The sequence below is a fragment of the Aethalodelphis obliquidens genome, unplaced genomic scaffold (assembly GCF_003676395.1).
Source record: "Aethalodelphis obliquidens isolate GAN/ISIS:26980383/991018 unplaced genomic scaffold, ASM367639v1 scaffold3, whole genome shotgun sequence".
NCBI lineage: Eukaryota > Metazoa > Chordata > Mammalia > Artiodactyla > Delphinidae > Aethalodelphis > Aethalodelphis obliquidens.
The window spans coordinates 78,982,475-78,994,901 of NW_020837947.1; the positions used below are offsets into that span (position 1 = coordinate 78,982,475).

General features: G+C 37.8%; 1 protein-coding gene across 2 annotated transcripts in view; it reads right to left on the reverse strand.

Annotated features, from left to right (window-relative positions):
- KCNQ5 (potassium voltage-gated channel subfamily Q member 5) overlaps positions 1–12,427 on the reverse strand; it is a 579,268-nt gene that overhangs the window by 151,665 nt on the left and 415,176 nt on the right. The window lies entirely within an intron of this gene.

The window sequence follows — 12,427 nt, forward strand, 5'->3', positions numbered from 1 at the left end:
TAATGGCAGGGCCATTTTATCCCGGCCGCCACCTCCTACTTGAGCCAGGAAGTCTGGCACTCCACTTGTGGGGTCCTATTATCAGGGATAGCTAAGAAAATCCCAAATGTGGCCTGAGCAACTGGCACTACAGTAGAATGATTTTACTTTTTCATGGGAATAGCTGCTACCAGCCAATGTATGGCCAATAATCTTTAGATACTGAATAAAGCATATTAGAATAAAGTAACATCCTATTACTTTAGGAAGGTAGGCCCTCACTGCATCATTTCTATGTCATATCCTGAGGCAGATAAATTACATCTACAAATTCTTTATTCAGGGTCCCTTGTTCAGGAATATTGCCTCTTCAATTTTTTTTTTTAATTATGTTGGGAAAAATCCTTCATTTCCAAATAAAGCAAGAGGAAGTTGTAATTGGATTTCACTACAGGGTCACAGTTTCTGCCTCGGAGAAGTAAGACTAGGGTCAGAATTCTCTCCTACTAGAGCATTCCTTAGTATTCTTTATGAGGGCCTGGTTTTAGACTTAGTGAGCGATAACCTCAAACTCTCTGGTCACCGAGTGAGCAGCAGGGAGGTGTCTGTGCAGCATTTCCCTCAGGCCCAGAGCTATAGGACGTGGGGATGCTCCCTCCCAAGACTTGAGCTGATTCGATTGGGAGCAAAAGCATGAAAACCACTTTGACCAGATTCTGTCTCTTTGTTTCCTGAAATTTCCATCTTATTTCAATTAAAAGGAACAAAGTGCTATTGAGAAAGAGGGGGGAAAGGATTCCAAATCTGACAGTCAGACCTGGTGGGGAATGGAATTGTGAGAAGAGCACCTTTTCTCTTTTTTCATTTCCCCACTTTGTTGAGGTATAATTGACAAATAAAAGTTCTGTATATGTGAGCTGTACCATGCGATGTTTTGATGTACATAGACATTGTGAAATGTTTACCATAATCAAGCTAATTAACATATCCATCACCTCACATAGGTAACTTTTTTTTTTTTTGGTGAGAACACTTAAAATTTAATCGCTTAGCAAATTTCCAGGACACGCTAACACTACTGTTAACTATAGTCACCAGGCTGTATGTTAGGTCTCCAGAACTTATTCATCCTGAATAACTGAAACTTGGTGCCCTTTGTCCAGTATCTCTCCTTCCTGCCCACCTTCCAGTCCCTGGCAATCATTCTACTTTCTGTTTTTATGAGTTTGACTTTTTAGATTCCACATGTAAGTGAGAACATGCAGTATTTGTGTTTCTCTGTCAGACTTATTTCACTTAGCATAACGTCCTCCCAATTCATCCATGTTATTGCAAATGGCAGGATTTCTTTTTTAAGGCTGACTAATACTCCCGTCTCTGTCTGTCTACCTATCTATCTATCTCACATCTCCTTTATTCGTTTGTCCACTGATGGACACTAAGGTTGTTTCCACATCTTGGCTATTGTGAATAATGCTGCAATGAACATGAGGGTGCAGACATCTCTTTGAGATCCTTACCTCACTTCCTTTGGATATAGGACCAGAAGTGGGTTGCTGGTAGCTCTATTTTTAATTTCCTGAGGAACCTCCACACTGTTCTTCGTAGTGGCTGCATCAATTTACATTCCCACCAACAGTGCACGAGGGTTCCCTTTTCTCCACACCCTCTCCAGCACTTGTTATCTTTTTGATAATAGCCATTCTAACACATATGAGGTGATACCTCATTGTGCTTTTTTTTCTTAATTAATTTTTAGTTGCTTTACAATGTTGTGTTAGTTTCAGGTGTACAGCAAAGTGAATCAGTTATACATGTACATATATCCACTCTTTCAGATTCTTTTCCCGTATAGGTCATTACAGAGTTTTGAATAGAGTTGCCTGTGCTACACAGTAGGTTCTTATTAGTTATCTATTTTACACATAGTAGTGTGTATATGTCAATCCCAGTCTTCATGGTTTTGATTTACATTTCTGATGATTAGTGATGTTGGACACCTTTTCATAATACCTGTTGCCCATTTTTAAATCAGGTTATTTAATTTTATTTTTTGCTATTGAGTTATGGAAGGTCCGTATATGTTTGGATATTAACTTCTTATCAGATGTTTGGTGTGAAAATGTCTTCTCCCATCCCAGAGGTTGTGTCTTCACTCTGTTGATCATTTCCTTTTATGTACAGAAGATTTTAAGTTAGATGCAATCCCACGTATTTATTTTTGTTTTTGTTTTTTGTGATTTTGGAGTCATATAAAAAAACCCAAAAGACAAATTCTGTATGATATCACTTATGAGTGGAATCTGAAAAATAAAACTAACTAGTGGATATAACAATAAACAGACTCACCAATATAGAGAACAAACTAGTGGTTACCAATGAGGAGAGGGATGTGGGGAGGGACAAGATAGGGGTAGGGGATTAAGAGGCACAAACTACTAAGTATAAAATAAACAAGCTACCAGGATATATAATACAACACAGGGAATAGAGCCAATATTTTATAATAACTATAAAGGGAATATAACCTTCAAAACTGTGAATCATTATGTTGTACACCTGAAATTTATATAATATTGTACATCAACTGTACCTTAATTAAAAAAAAAAAACAAACAAACATTGCCCAGACCAATGTCAAGAAGCTTCTTCTCTATGTCAGACAGAGAAAGACAAGTATCATATGATATCACTTATATGTGGACTCTAAAAAAAGGGTAAAAATGAACTTATCTTAGAACAGAAACAGAGCTACAGATGTAGAAAATAAACTTACAGTTACCCAGGGGTAAGGGGGTGGGGAGGGATAAACTGGAAGAATTGGGATTGACATATACACACTATATATATAAGATAACCAATAAGGACCTACTGTATAGCACAGGGAACTCTACTCAGTACTCTGTAATGGCCTATATGGGAAAAGAGCCTTAAAAAGAGTGGATATATGTATATGTATAATAGATTCACTTTGCTGTACACTTAAAACTAACACAATGTTGTAAATCAACTATACTCAATAAAAATTAAAAAAAAAAGAAGCTCCTTCCCTATATTTTCTTCTAATAGTATTATAGTTTCAGGCCTTACATTTAAGTCTTTTGTCCATTTTGAGTTGACTTTTGTATGTGGTGTGAGATAAGGGTCCAATTTCATTCTTCTGCATATGGATATTCAATTTTCCCATTCATGATAAAAACTCTCAGAAAGTCAGAAATAGAGGTTTACTATCTCAAACTGATAAATAGAATCTACAAAACCCTTAGAGCTAATGTCATACTTAATGATGAAAGACTGAAAGCTTTTCTCCAAAAATCAAGAACACAGAAAGATGTTAGTTTCATCACTCTTATTCAACATAGTTGTGTAATATAGTCACTGCAATAAGGCAAGTAAAAGAAATAAAAGGCATACAACTGGAAAGACAGACATAAAATAGTCTATATTTGCAGATGCATGATTGTCTACAGAGAAAATCTCAAGGAATCTACCAAAAGACTCTTAGAAATAATCAGTGAGTTCAGTAAGGTTGCAAGATACAAGATCACTATACAAAAACCAATCAGATGTCTGCATACTAACAGTAAGGATGTGGAAGCCAAAATTAAAAGCACAATATTATTTACAATCATTCCAAAGAAATTAAATGTTTAGCTATGCACTTAACAAACCTGTACAGGGTACGCAGGCTGAAAATTATAAAATGTTGGTTAAAGAAAGCAGACGAGACCTAAGTAAATGGAAATACTGTGTTCATGAATTGGAAGATTCAACATAATAAAGATGTCAGCTCTTCCCAAATTGATGTGTAGGTTTAATGAAATTCCTATCAAACTCCTAGCAAGTTTTTTCTTTTTTTTTGTAGACATAAAGAAACTTATTCTAAAGTTGATGTGGAAAGGCACAGGCCCTAGAATAGCTAAAAATAATCCTGAAAAAAGAGAATGAAGTGGGAGGAATCACTGTATCTGATATTAAGGCCCACTATGTAGCTCTAATAATCAGGACTGTGTGGTCTTGGCAGAGGGACAGACACATAGAGAATGATGGAGCACAACAGAGAACCTAGAAATACACTCAGACAAACATGCTCAATGGATTATTTGATAAAGGTACATAAGTAATTCAAAGGAAGAAGAAATAGCCCTTCAATAATCAGTGCTGGGACAACTGGACATCCATATACAATAAAATGAACCTCTATCTATATCTCACACTTTATACAAAAATTGATTCAAAATGGATCATGGGCTTAAGTGTTAAAACTATACAACTTTTACTAAAAAACATAAGAGAAAAATTTTAGGAATTGAGCTAAGAGTTCTTTGACTTTACACCAAAAGCATAAGTAAGGAAAGGAAAAATTGATAAATTGAACTTCATCAAAATTAGAGAGGATTACTCCCTCTTGCGAGAGCACAAGAATCACAACTAACTGCTGAACAATCATTGACAGGAAGACACTGGAACTCACCAAAAAAGACACCCCACATCCAAAGACAAAGGAGAAGCCACTATGAGATGGTAGGAGCGGTGCAATCACAATAAAATCAAATCTCACAACTGCTGGCTGGGTGACTCACAGACTGGAGAACACTTATACCACAGAAGACCACCCCCAGGAGCGAGGGTTCTGAGCCCCATGTCAGGCTTCCAAACCTGGGGGTCCAGCAATGGGAGGAGGAATTCCTAGAGAATCAGACTTTGAAGGCTGATGGGATTTGATTGCAGGACTTCGACAGGACTGGGGAAACAGTCCACTCATGGAGGGCACACACAAAGTAGTGTGCGCATCAGGACCCAGGGGAAGGAGCAGTGACCCCAGGGGAGACTGAACCAGACGTACCTCCTAGTGTTGGAGGGTCTCCTGCAGAGGTGGGGGGTGGCTCTGTCTCACCATGAGGACAAGAACACTGGCAGCAGAAGTTCTGGGAAGTACTTGGCATGAGCCCTCCCAGAGTCCGCCATTAGCCCCACCAAAGAGCCTGGGTAGGCTCCAGTGTTGGGTCGCCTCAGACCAAACAACCCACAGGGAGGGAACTCAGCCCCACCCATCAGCAGTCAAACAGATTAAAGTTTTACTGAGCTGTGCCCACCAGAGCAACACCCAGCTCTACCCAGGGACTCTACCAGTCCCTCCCATCAGGAAACTTGCACAAGCCCCATAGATAGCCTCATCCACCAGAGGGCAGACAGCAGGAGCAAGAAGAACTACAATCCTGCAGCCTGTGGAACAAAAACCACATTCACAGAAAGACAGACAGGAATGACAAGGCAGAGGGCTATGTATCAGATGAAGGAACAAGATAAAACCCCACAAAAACAACTAAATGAAGTGGAGATAGGCAACCTTCCAGAAAAAGAATTCAGAATAATGATAGTGAAGATGTTCCAGGACCTTGGAAAAAGAATGGAGGCAAAGATTGAGAAGATGCAAGAAATGTTTAACAAAGACCTAGAAAAATTAAAGAACAAACAAAGAGAGATGAACAATACAACAACTGAAATGAAAACTACACTAGAAGAAATCAATAGCAGAATACCTGAGGCAGAAGAACGGATAAGTGACCTGAAGACAGAATGGTGGAATTCACTGCTGCGAAAAGAAAAAAAAAAAAAGAATGAAAAGAAATGAAGACAGCCTAAGAGACCTCTGGGACAACATTAAACGCAAAAACATTCGCATTATAGGGGTCCAGGAAGGAGAAGAGAGAGAGAAAGGACCTGAGAAAATACTTGAAGAGATTACAGTTGAAACCTTCCCTAACATGGGAAAGGAAATAGCCAGGAAGTGCAGAGTGTCCCAGGCAGGATAAACCCAAGGAGAAACACGCCGAAACACATAGTAATCAAATTGGCAAAAATTAAAGACAAAGAAACATTATTGAAAGCAGCAAGAGAGAAATGACAAATAGCATAGAAGGGAACTCCCATAAGGTTAACAGCTGATTTCTCAGCAGAAACTCTACAAGCCAGAAGGGAGTGGCATGATATACTTCAAGTGGGGAAAGGGAAGAACCTACAACCAAGATTACTCTACCCGGCGAGGGTCTCATTCAGGTTCCATGGAGAAATCAAAAGCTTTACAGACAAGCAAAAGCTAAGAGAATTCAGCACCACCAAACCAGCTCTACAACAAATGCTAAAGGAACTTCTCTAAGTGGGAAACAAAACAGAAGAAAAGGACCTACAAAAACAAACCCATAATTGAGAAAATGGTAATAGGAACATACATATCAATAATTACCTTAAACGTGAAAGGAGGAAATGCTCCAACCAAAAGACACAGGCTTGCTGAATGGATACAAAAACAAGACACATATATATGCTGTCTACAAGAGACCCACTTCAGACCTAGGGACACAAACAAACTGAAAGTAAAGGGATGGAAAAAGATATTCCACGCAAATGGAAATCAAAAGAAAGCTGGAGTAGCAATACATCAGATAAAATAGACTTTAAAATAAAGAATTTTATAAGAGACAAGGAAGGACACTAAATAATGATCAAGGGATCAATCCAAGAAGAAGATATAACAATTATAAATATATGCACCCAACAGAGAAGCACCTCAATACATAAGGCAACTGCTAACAGCTATAAAAGAGGAAACCAACAATAACACAGTAATAGTGGGGGACTTTAACACCTCACTTACACCAATGGACAGATCATCCAAAATGAAAATTAATAAGGAAACACAAGCTTTAAATGACACAATAGACCAAAAAGATTTAATTGATATTTATAGGACATTCCATCCCAAAACAGCAGATTACACTTTCTTCTCAAGTGTACATGGAACATTCTCCAGGATAGATCACATCTTGGGTCACAAATCAAGCCTCAGTAAATTTAAGAAAATTGAAATCATATCAAGCATCTTCTCTGACCACAACGCTATGATATTAGAAATGAATTACAGGGAATAAACATAAAAAACACAAACAAATGGAGGGTAAACAGTACGTAACTAAATAACCAAGAGATCACTGAAGAAATCAAAGAGGAAATCAAAAAATACCTAGAGACAAATGACAATGAAAACAGGACAAGCCAAAACCTATGGGATGCAGCAAAAGCAGTTCTAAGAGGGAAGTTTATAGCAATACAAGCCTACCTCAAGAAACAAGAAACATCTCAAATAAACAATCTAACCTTACACCTAAAGGAACTAGAGAAAGAAGAACAAACAACATAAAGTTAGTAGAAGAAAAGAAATCATAAAGATCAGAGCAGAAATAAATGAAATAGAAACAAAGAAAACAATAGCAAAGATCAGTAAAACTAAAAGTTGGTCCTTTGAGACGATAAACAAAATTGATAAACCTTTAGTCAGACTCATCAAGAAAAAGTGGGAGAGAACTCGAATCAATAAAATTGGAAATGAAAAAGGAGAAGTTACAACAGACACCACAGAAATACAAAGCATCCTAAGAGACTACTACAAGCAACTCTATGCCAATAAAATGGACAACCTGGAAGAAATAGACAAATTCTTAGAAAGGTATAAGTTTCCAAGACTGAACTAGGAAGAAATAGAAAATATGAACAGACCAATCATAAGTAATGAAATTGAAACTGTGATTAAAAATCTTCCAACAAACAAAAGTCCAGGACCAGATGGCTTCACAGGTGAATTCTATTAAACATTTAGAGAAGAGCTAACACCCATCCTTCTCAAACTCTTCCAAAAAATTGCAGAGGAAAGAACACTCCCGAACTCATTCTATGAGGCCACCATCACTCTGATATCAAAACCAGACAAAGATACTTCAAAAAAAGAAAATTACAGATCAATATCACTGATGAATATACATGCAAAAATCCTCAACAAAATACTAAGAAAATCCAACAACACATTAAAAGCATCATACACCATGATCAAGTGGGATTTATCCCACTTGATCAAGGATTCTTCAATATATGCAAATCAATCAATATGATAAGCCATATTAACTAATTGAAAAATAAAAACCATATGATCATATCAATAGATGCAGAAAAAGCTTTTGACAAAATTCAACACCCATTTATGATAAAAGCTCTCCAGAAAGTGGGCAAAGAGGGAACCTACCTCAACATAATAAAGGCCATATATGACAAACCCACAGCAAACATCATTCCCAATGGTGAAAAACTGAAAGCATTTCCTCTAAGATCAGGAACAAGCCAAGGATGTCCACTATCACCACTATTATTCAACACAGTTTTGGAAGCCCTAGCCACGGCAAGCAGAGAAGAAAGAGAAATAAAAGCAATACAAATTGGAAAAGAAGTAAAACTGTCACCGTTTGCAGATGACATGATACTATACATAGATAATCCTAAAGATGGTACCAGAAAATACCATGAAACTACAATGAATTTGGTAAAGTTGCAGGGTATAAAATTAATGCACAGAAATCCCTTGCATTCGTATATACTAACGATGAAAAATCTGAAAAAGAAATTAAGGAAACCCTCCCATTTACCATTGCAAAAATAAGAATAAAATACCTAGGAATAAACCTACCTAGGGAGACAAAGACCTGTATGCAGAAAACTATAAGACACTGATGAAAGAAAGTAAGGATGATACGAACAGATGGAGAGATATACCATAGTCTTAGATTGGAAGAATCAATATTGTGAAAATGACTATACTACCCAAAGCAATCTACAGATTCAATGGAATCCCTATCAAATTACCAATGGCATTTTTTACAGAACTAGAACAAAAAATCTTAAAATCTGTATGGAGACACAAAAGACTCCAACTAGCCAAAGCAGTCCTGAGGGAGAAAAGCGGAGCTGGAGGAATCAGGCTCCCAGACTTCAGACAATACTACAAAGCTACAGTAATCAACACAATATGGTACTGGCACAAAACAGAAATACAGATCAATGGAACAAGATAAAGAGCCCAGAAATAAACTCATGCACCTGTGGTCAACTAATCTATTACAAAGGAGGCAGGATATACAATGGAGAAAAGACAGTCTCTTCAATAAGTGGTGCTGGGAAAACTGGACAGCTACATGTAAAAGAATGAAATTAGAACACTGCCTAACACTATACACAAAAATAAACTCAAAATGGATTAGAGACCTAAGTGTAAGACCGGACACTATAAAACTCTTAGAGGAAAACATAGGAAGAACACTCTTTGACATAAATCGCAGCAAGATCTTTTTTGATCCACCTCCTAGAATAATGGAAATAAAAACAAAAATAAACAAATGGGACCTAATGAAACTTAAAAGCTTTTGCACAGCAAAGGAAACCATAAACAAGATGAAAAGACAGCTCTCAGAATGGGAGAAAATATTTGCAAACGAATCAATGGACAAAGGATTAATCTTCAAAATATATAAACAGCTCATGTAGCTCAATATTAAAAAAACAAACAACGCAATCCAAAAATGGGCAGAAGACCTAAATAGACATTTCTCCAAAGAAGACATACAGATGGCCAAGAAGCACATGAAAAGCTGCTTAACATAACTAATTATTAGAGAAATGTGAATCAAAACTACAATGAGGTATCACCTCACACCAGTTACAATGGGCATCATCAGAAAATCTACCAGCAACAAATGCTGGAGAGGGTGTGGAGAAAAGGGAACCCTCTTGCACTGTTGGTTGGAATGTAAATTGATACAGCCACTATGGAGAACAGTATGGAGCTTCCTTAAAAAACTAAAAATAGAACTACCATATGACCCAGCAATCCCACTACTGAGCATATACCCAGAGAAAACCATAATTCAAAAAGACACATGCACCTCAATGTTCACTGCAGCAGTATTTACAACAGCCAGGTCATGGAAGCAACCTAAATGCCCATCAACAGACGAATGGATAAAGAAGTTGTGGCACATATATACAATGGAATATTACTCAGCAATGAAAAGGAACGAAATTGGGTCATTTGTAGAGACGTGAATGGACCTAGAGACTGTTATACAGAATGAAGTAAGTCAGAAAGAGAAAAACAAATATCGTATATTAACGCAAATATGTGGAACCCAGGAAAATGGTACAGATGAACTGGTTTGCAGGGCAGAAATTGAGACACAGATGTATAGAATAAACGTATGGACACCAAGGGGGGAAAGTGGTGGGGGTGGGGGTGGGGGGGATGAATTGGGTGATTGGGATTGACATGTATACACTGATGGGTATAAAATGGATGACTAATAAGAATAAAAAAAAAGTAGAGAGGATGAAAAGACAAATTATAGACTGAGAGAAAATATTCTCAAAGCACAGATATGACAAAGTACTAGTACGTAGAAACTATTAAAACTCTCAAAACTCAACAGTAAAAAACAATTCAACTAGAAAATGAGCAAAAGACATGAACAGCCATTTCACTAAAGAGGAAAATGGATGGGAAACAAGCCCATGAAAAAATATTCAACATCATCAGCCATGTAGGAAATGCAAATTAAAACACAACACCATATACCTATCAGAATAGCTAAAATTAAAAATAGTGCCAACACAAAATGCTGGAGAGAATGTGCAGAAACTAGATTTCTTGTGCATTGTTGGTGAGAATGTAAAATGATGTAGCCACTCTGCAAAACAGCTTGATAGTTTCTTATAAAATTAAACATGCAGTTACTGTATGACTCAATAATTGTAATCTTGGGCATTCATGCCAGAGAAATGAAAACTTATGTTTATACAAACACCTGTACACGAATGTTCATAGTGGATTTGTTCATAATGACCAAAACCCGGAAACAGCCCAGATGTCCTGACCACGTGAATGGTTAAACAAGCTGTGGTTCATCCATATCGTGGACTACTACTCAACAGTAAAAATGAACAAACTATTGACACACACAACAATCTGGATGAATCTCTGGGGCATTATGCTGAGGGGAAAAAGGCAATCCCAAAGGTTACATACCATGTTATCCCATCTACAAAATATTTTTAAACTGAAGAATTTTAGAAATACAGAACAGCTTAGAGGTTGCTGGAAGTCGGGGACGGAGGGAGGAGGGGTGTTTGGGTGAGAGGAGCAAGTGGGAAGCTTCGCTTGAGTCTGGCGCCTTAGACCACTCGGCCATCCTGACACCCTAAGGAGCATGTGGGTGCAGTTATTGAAGGACGACCTGAGAAATCCTGTGGTGATGGAACTGTTTGGTGTCGACTGTGACCAGAGATATATGAGCCTCCACAGGTGTTAAAATTGTATAGAACTAAATACCAACATACAAACACATACATGTCCACATATAAATACCCCACGCAAAACTGGGGAAATCTGAATAAGATCTGTGGATTGTATCAGTGTTATTATCCTGGTCGTGATATTACACTATAGTTTCACAAAATGTTATCATTTGGGGAAACTGGGTAAAGTGTACATAGCATATCTCCATATTATTTCTTACAACTACATGTGGGCCTACAATTACCTCACAAAAAATGCAATTAAAAAAAGTCATTCCCCATCATCTAGCCCAGTGGGGCCACCTCCAAAGAGGAAACATTCTTCTTCATGTCCAGTTACTGGATCTGAGCTCAGTGTGTTTTGGTTTCATGGCTCCAAATGACCCTTTGGATGGGTCTCCTTATTTTATCTTCCAATCAGCTAAAAATACAAACATCTGTTATGCTCATTTGAAATGACTTCTATTTGGGAAGAAGTTCTCCTGACCTTTCCTGGGCAGCCGAGACACAGGTTCTGCTGCCTTTGCTGCTGTACCTCAGGATCAATCAGCTCATTTTCTCTCGCTTTTTTTTTTTTAACATCTTTATTGGAGTATAACTGCTTTACACTGGTGTGTTAGTTTCTGCAGTATAACAAAGTGAATCAGCTATATGTATACATACATCCCCATATCTCCTCCCTCTTGCGTCTCCCTCCCACCCTCCCTATCCCACCCGTCTAGGTGGTCACAAAGCACCGAGCTGATCTCCCTGCGCTATGCACCTGCTTCCCACTAGCTATCTATCTTACATTTGGTAGTGCATGTATGTCCATGCCACTCTCTCACTTCGTCCCAGATTACCCTTTCCCCTCCTCGTGTCCTCAAGTCCATTCTCTACGTCTGCATCCTTATTCCTGTCTTGTCAGAACCTTTTTTTTTTTTTTTTTAAGATTACATATATATGTGTTGGCATACGGTATTTGTTTTTCTCTTTCTGACTTACTTCACTAAGGATGACGGTCTCTAGGTGAATCCACCTCACTACAAATAACTCAATTTCGTTTCTTTTTATGGCTAATATTCCATTGTATATATGTGCCACATCTTCTTTACCAATCCATCTGTCGATGGACACTTAGGTTGCTTCCATGTTCTGGCTATTGTAAATAGAGCTGCAATGAACATTGTGGTACATGACTCTTTTTGAATTATGGTTTTCTCAGGGTATATGTCCAGTAGTGGGATTGCTGGGTTGTATGGTAGTTCTATTTTTAGTTGTTTTTTTTTTTTTTTTT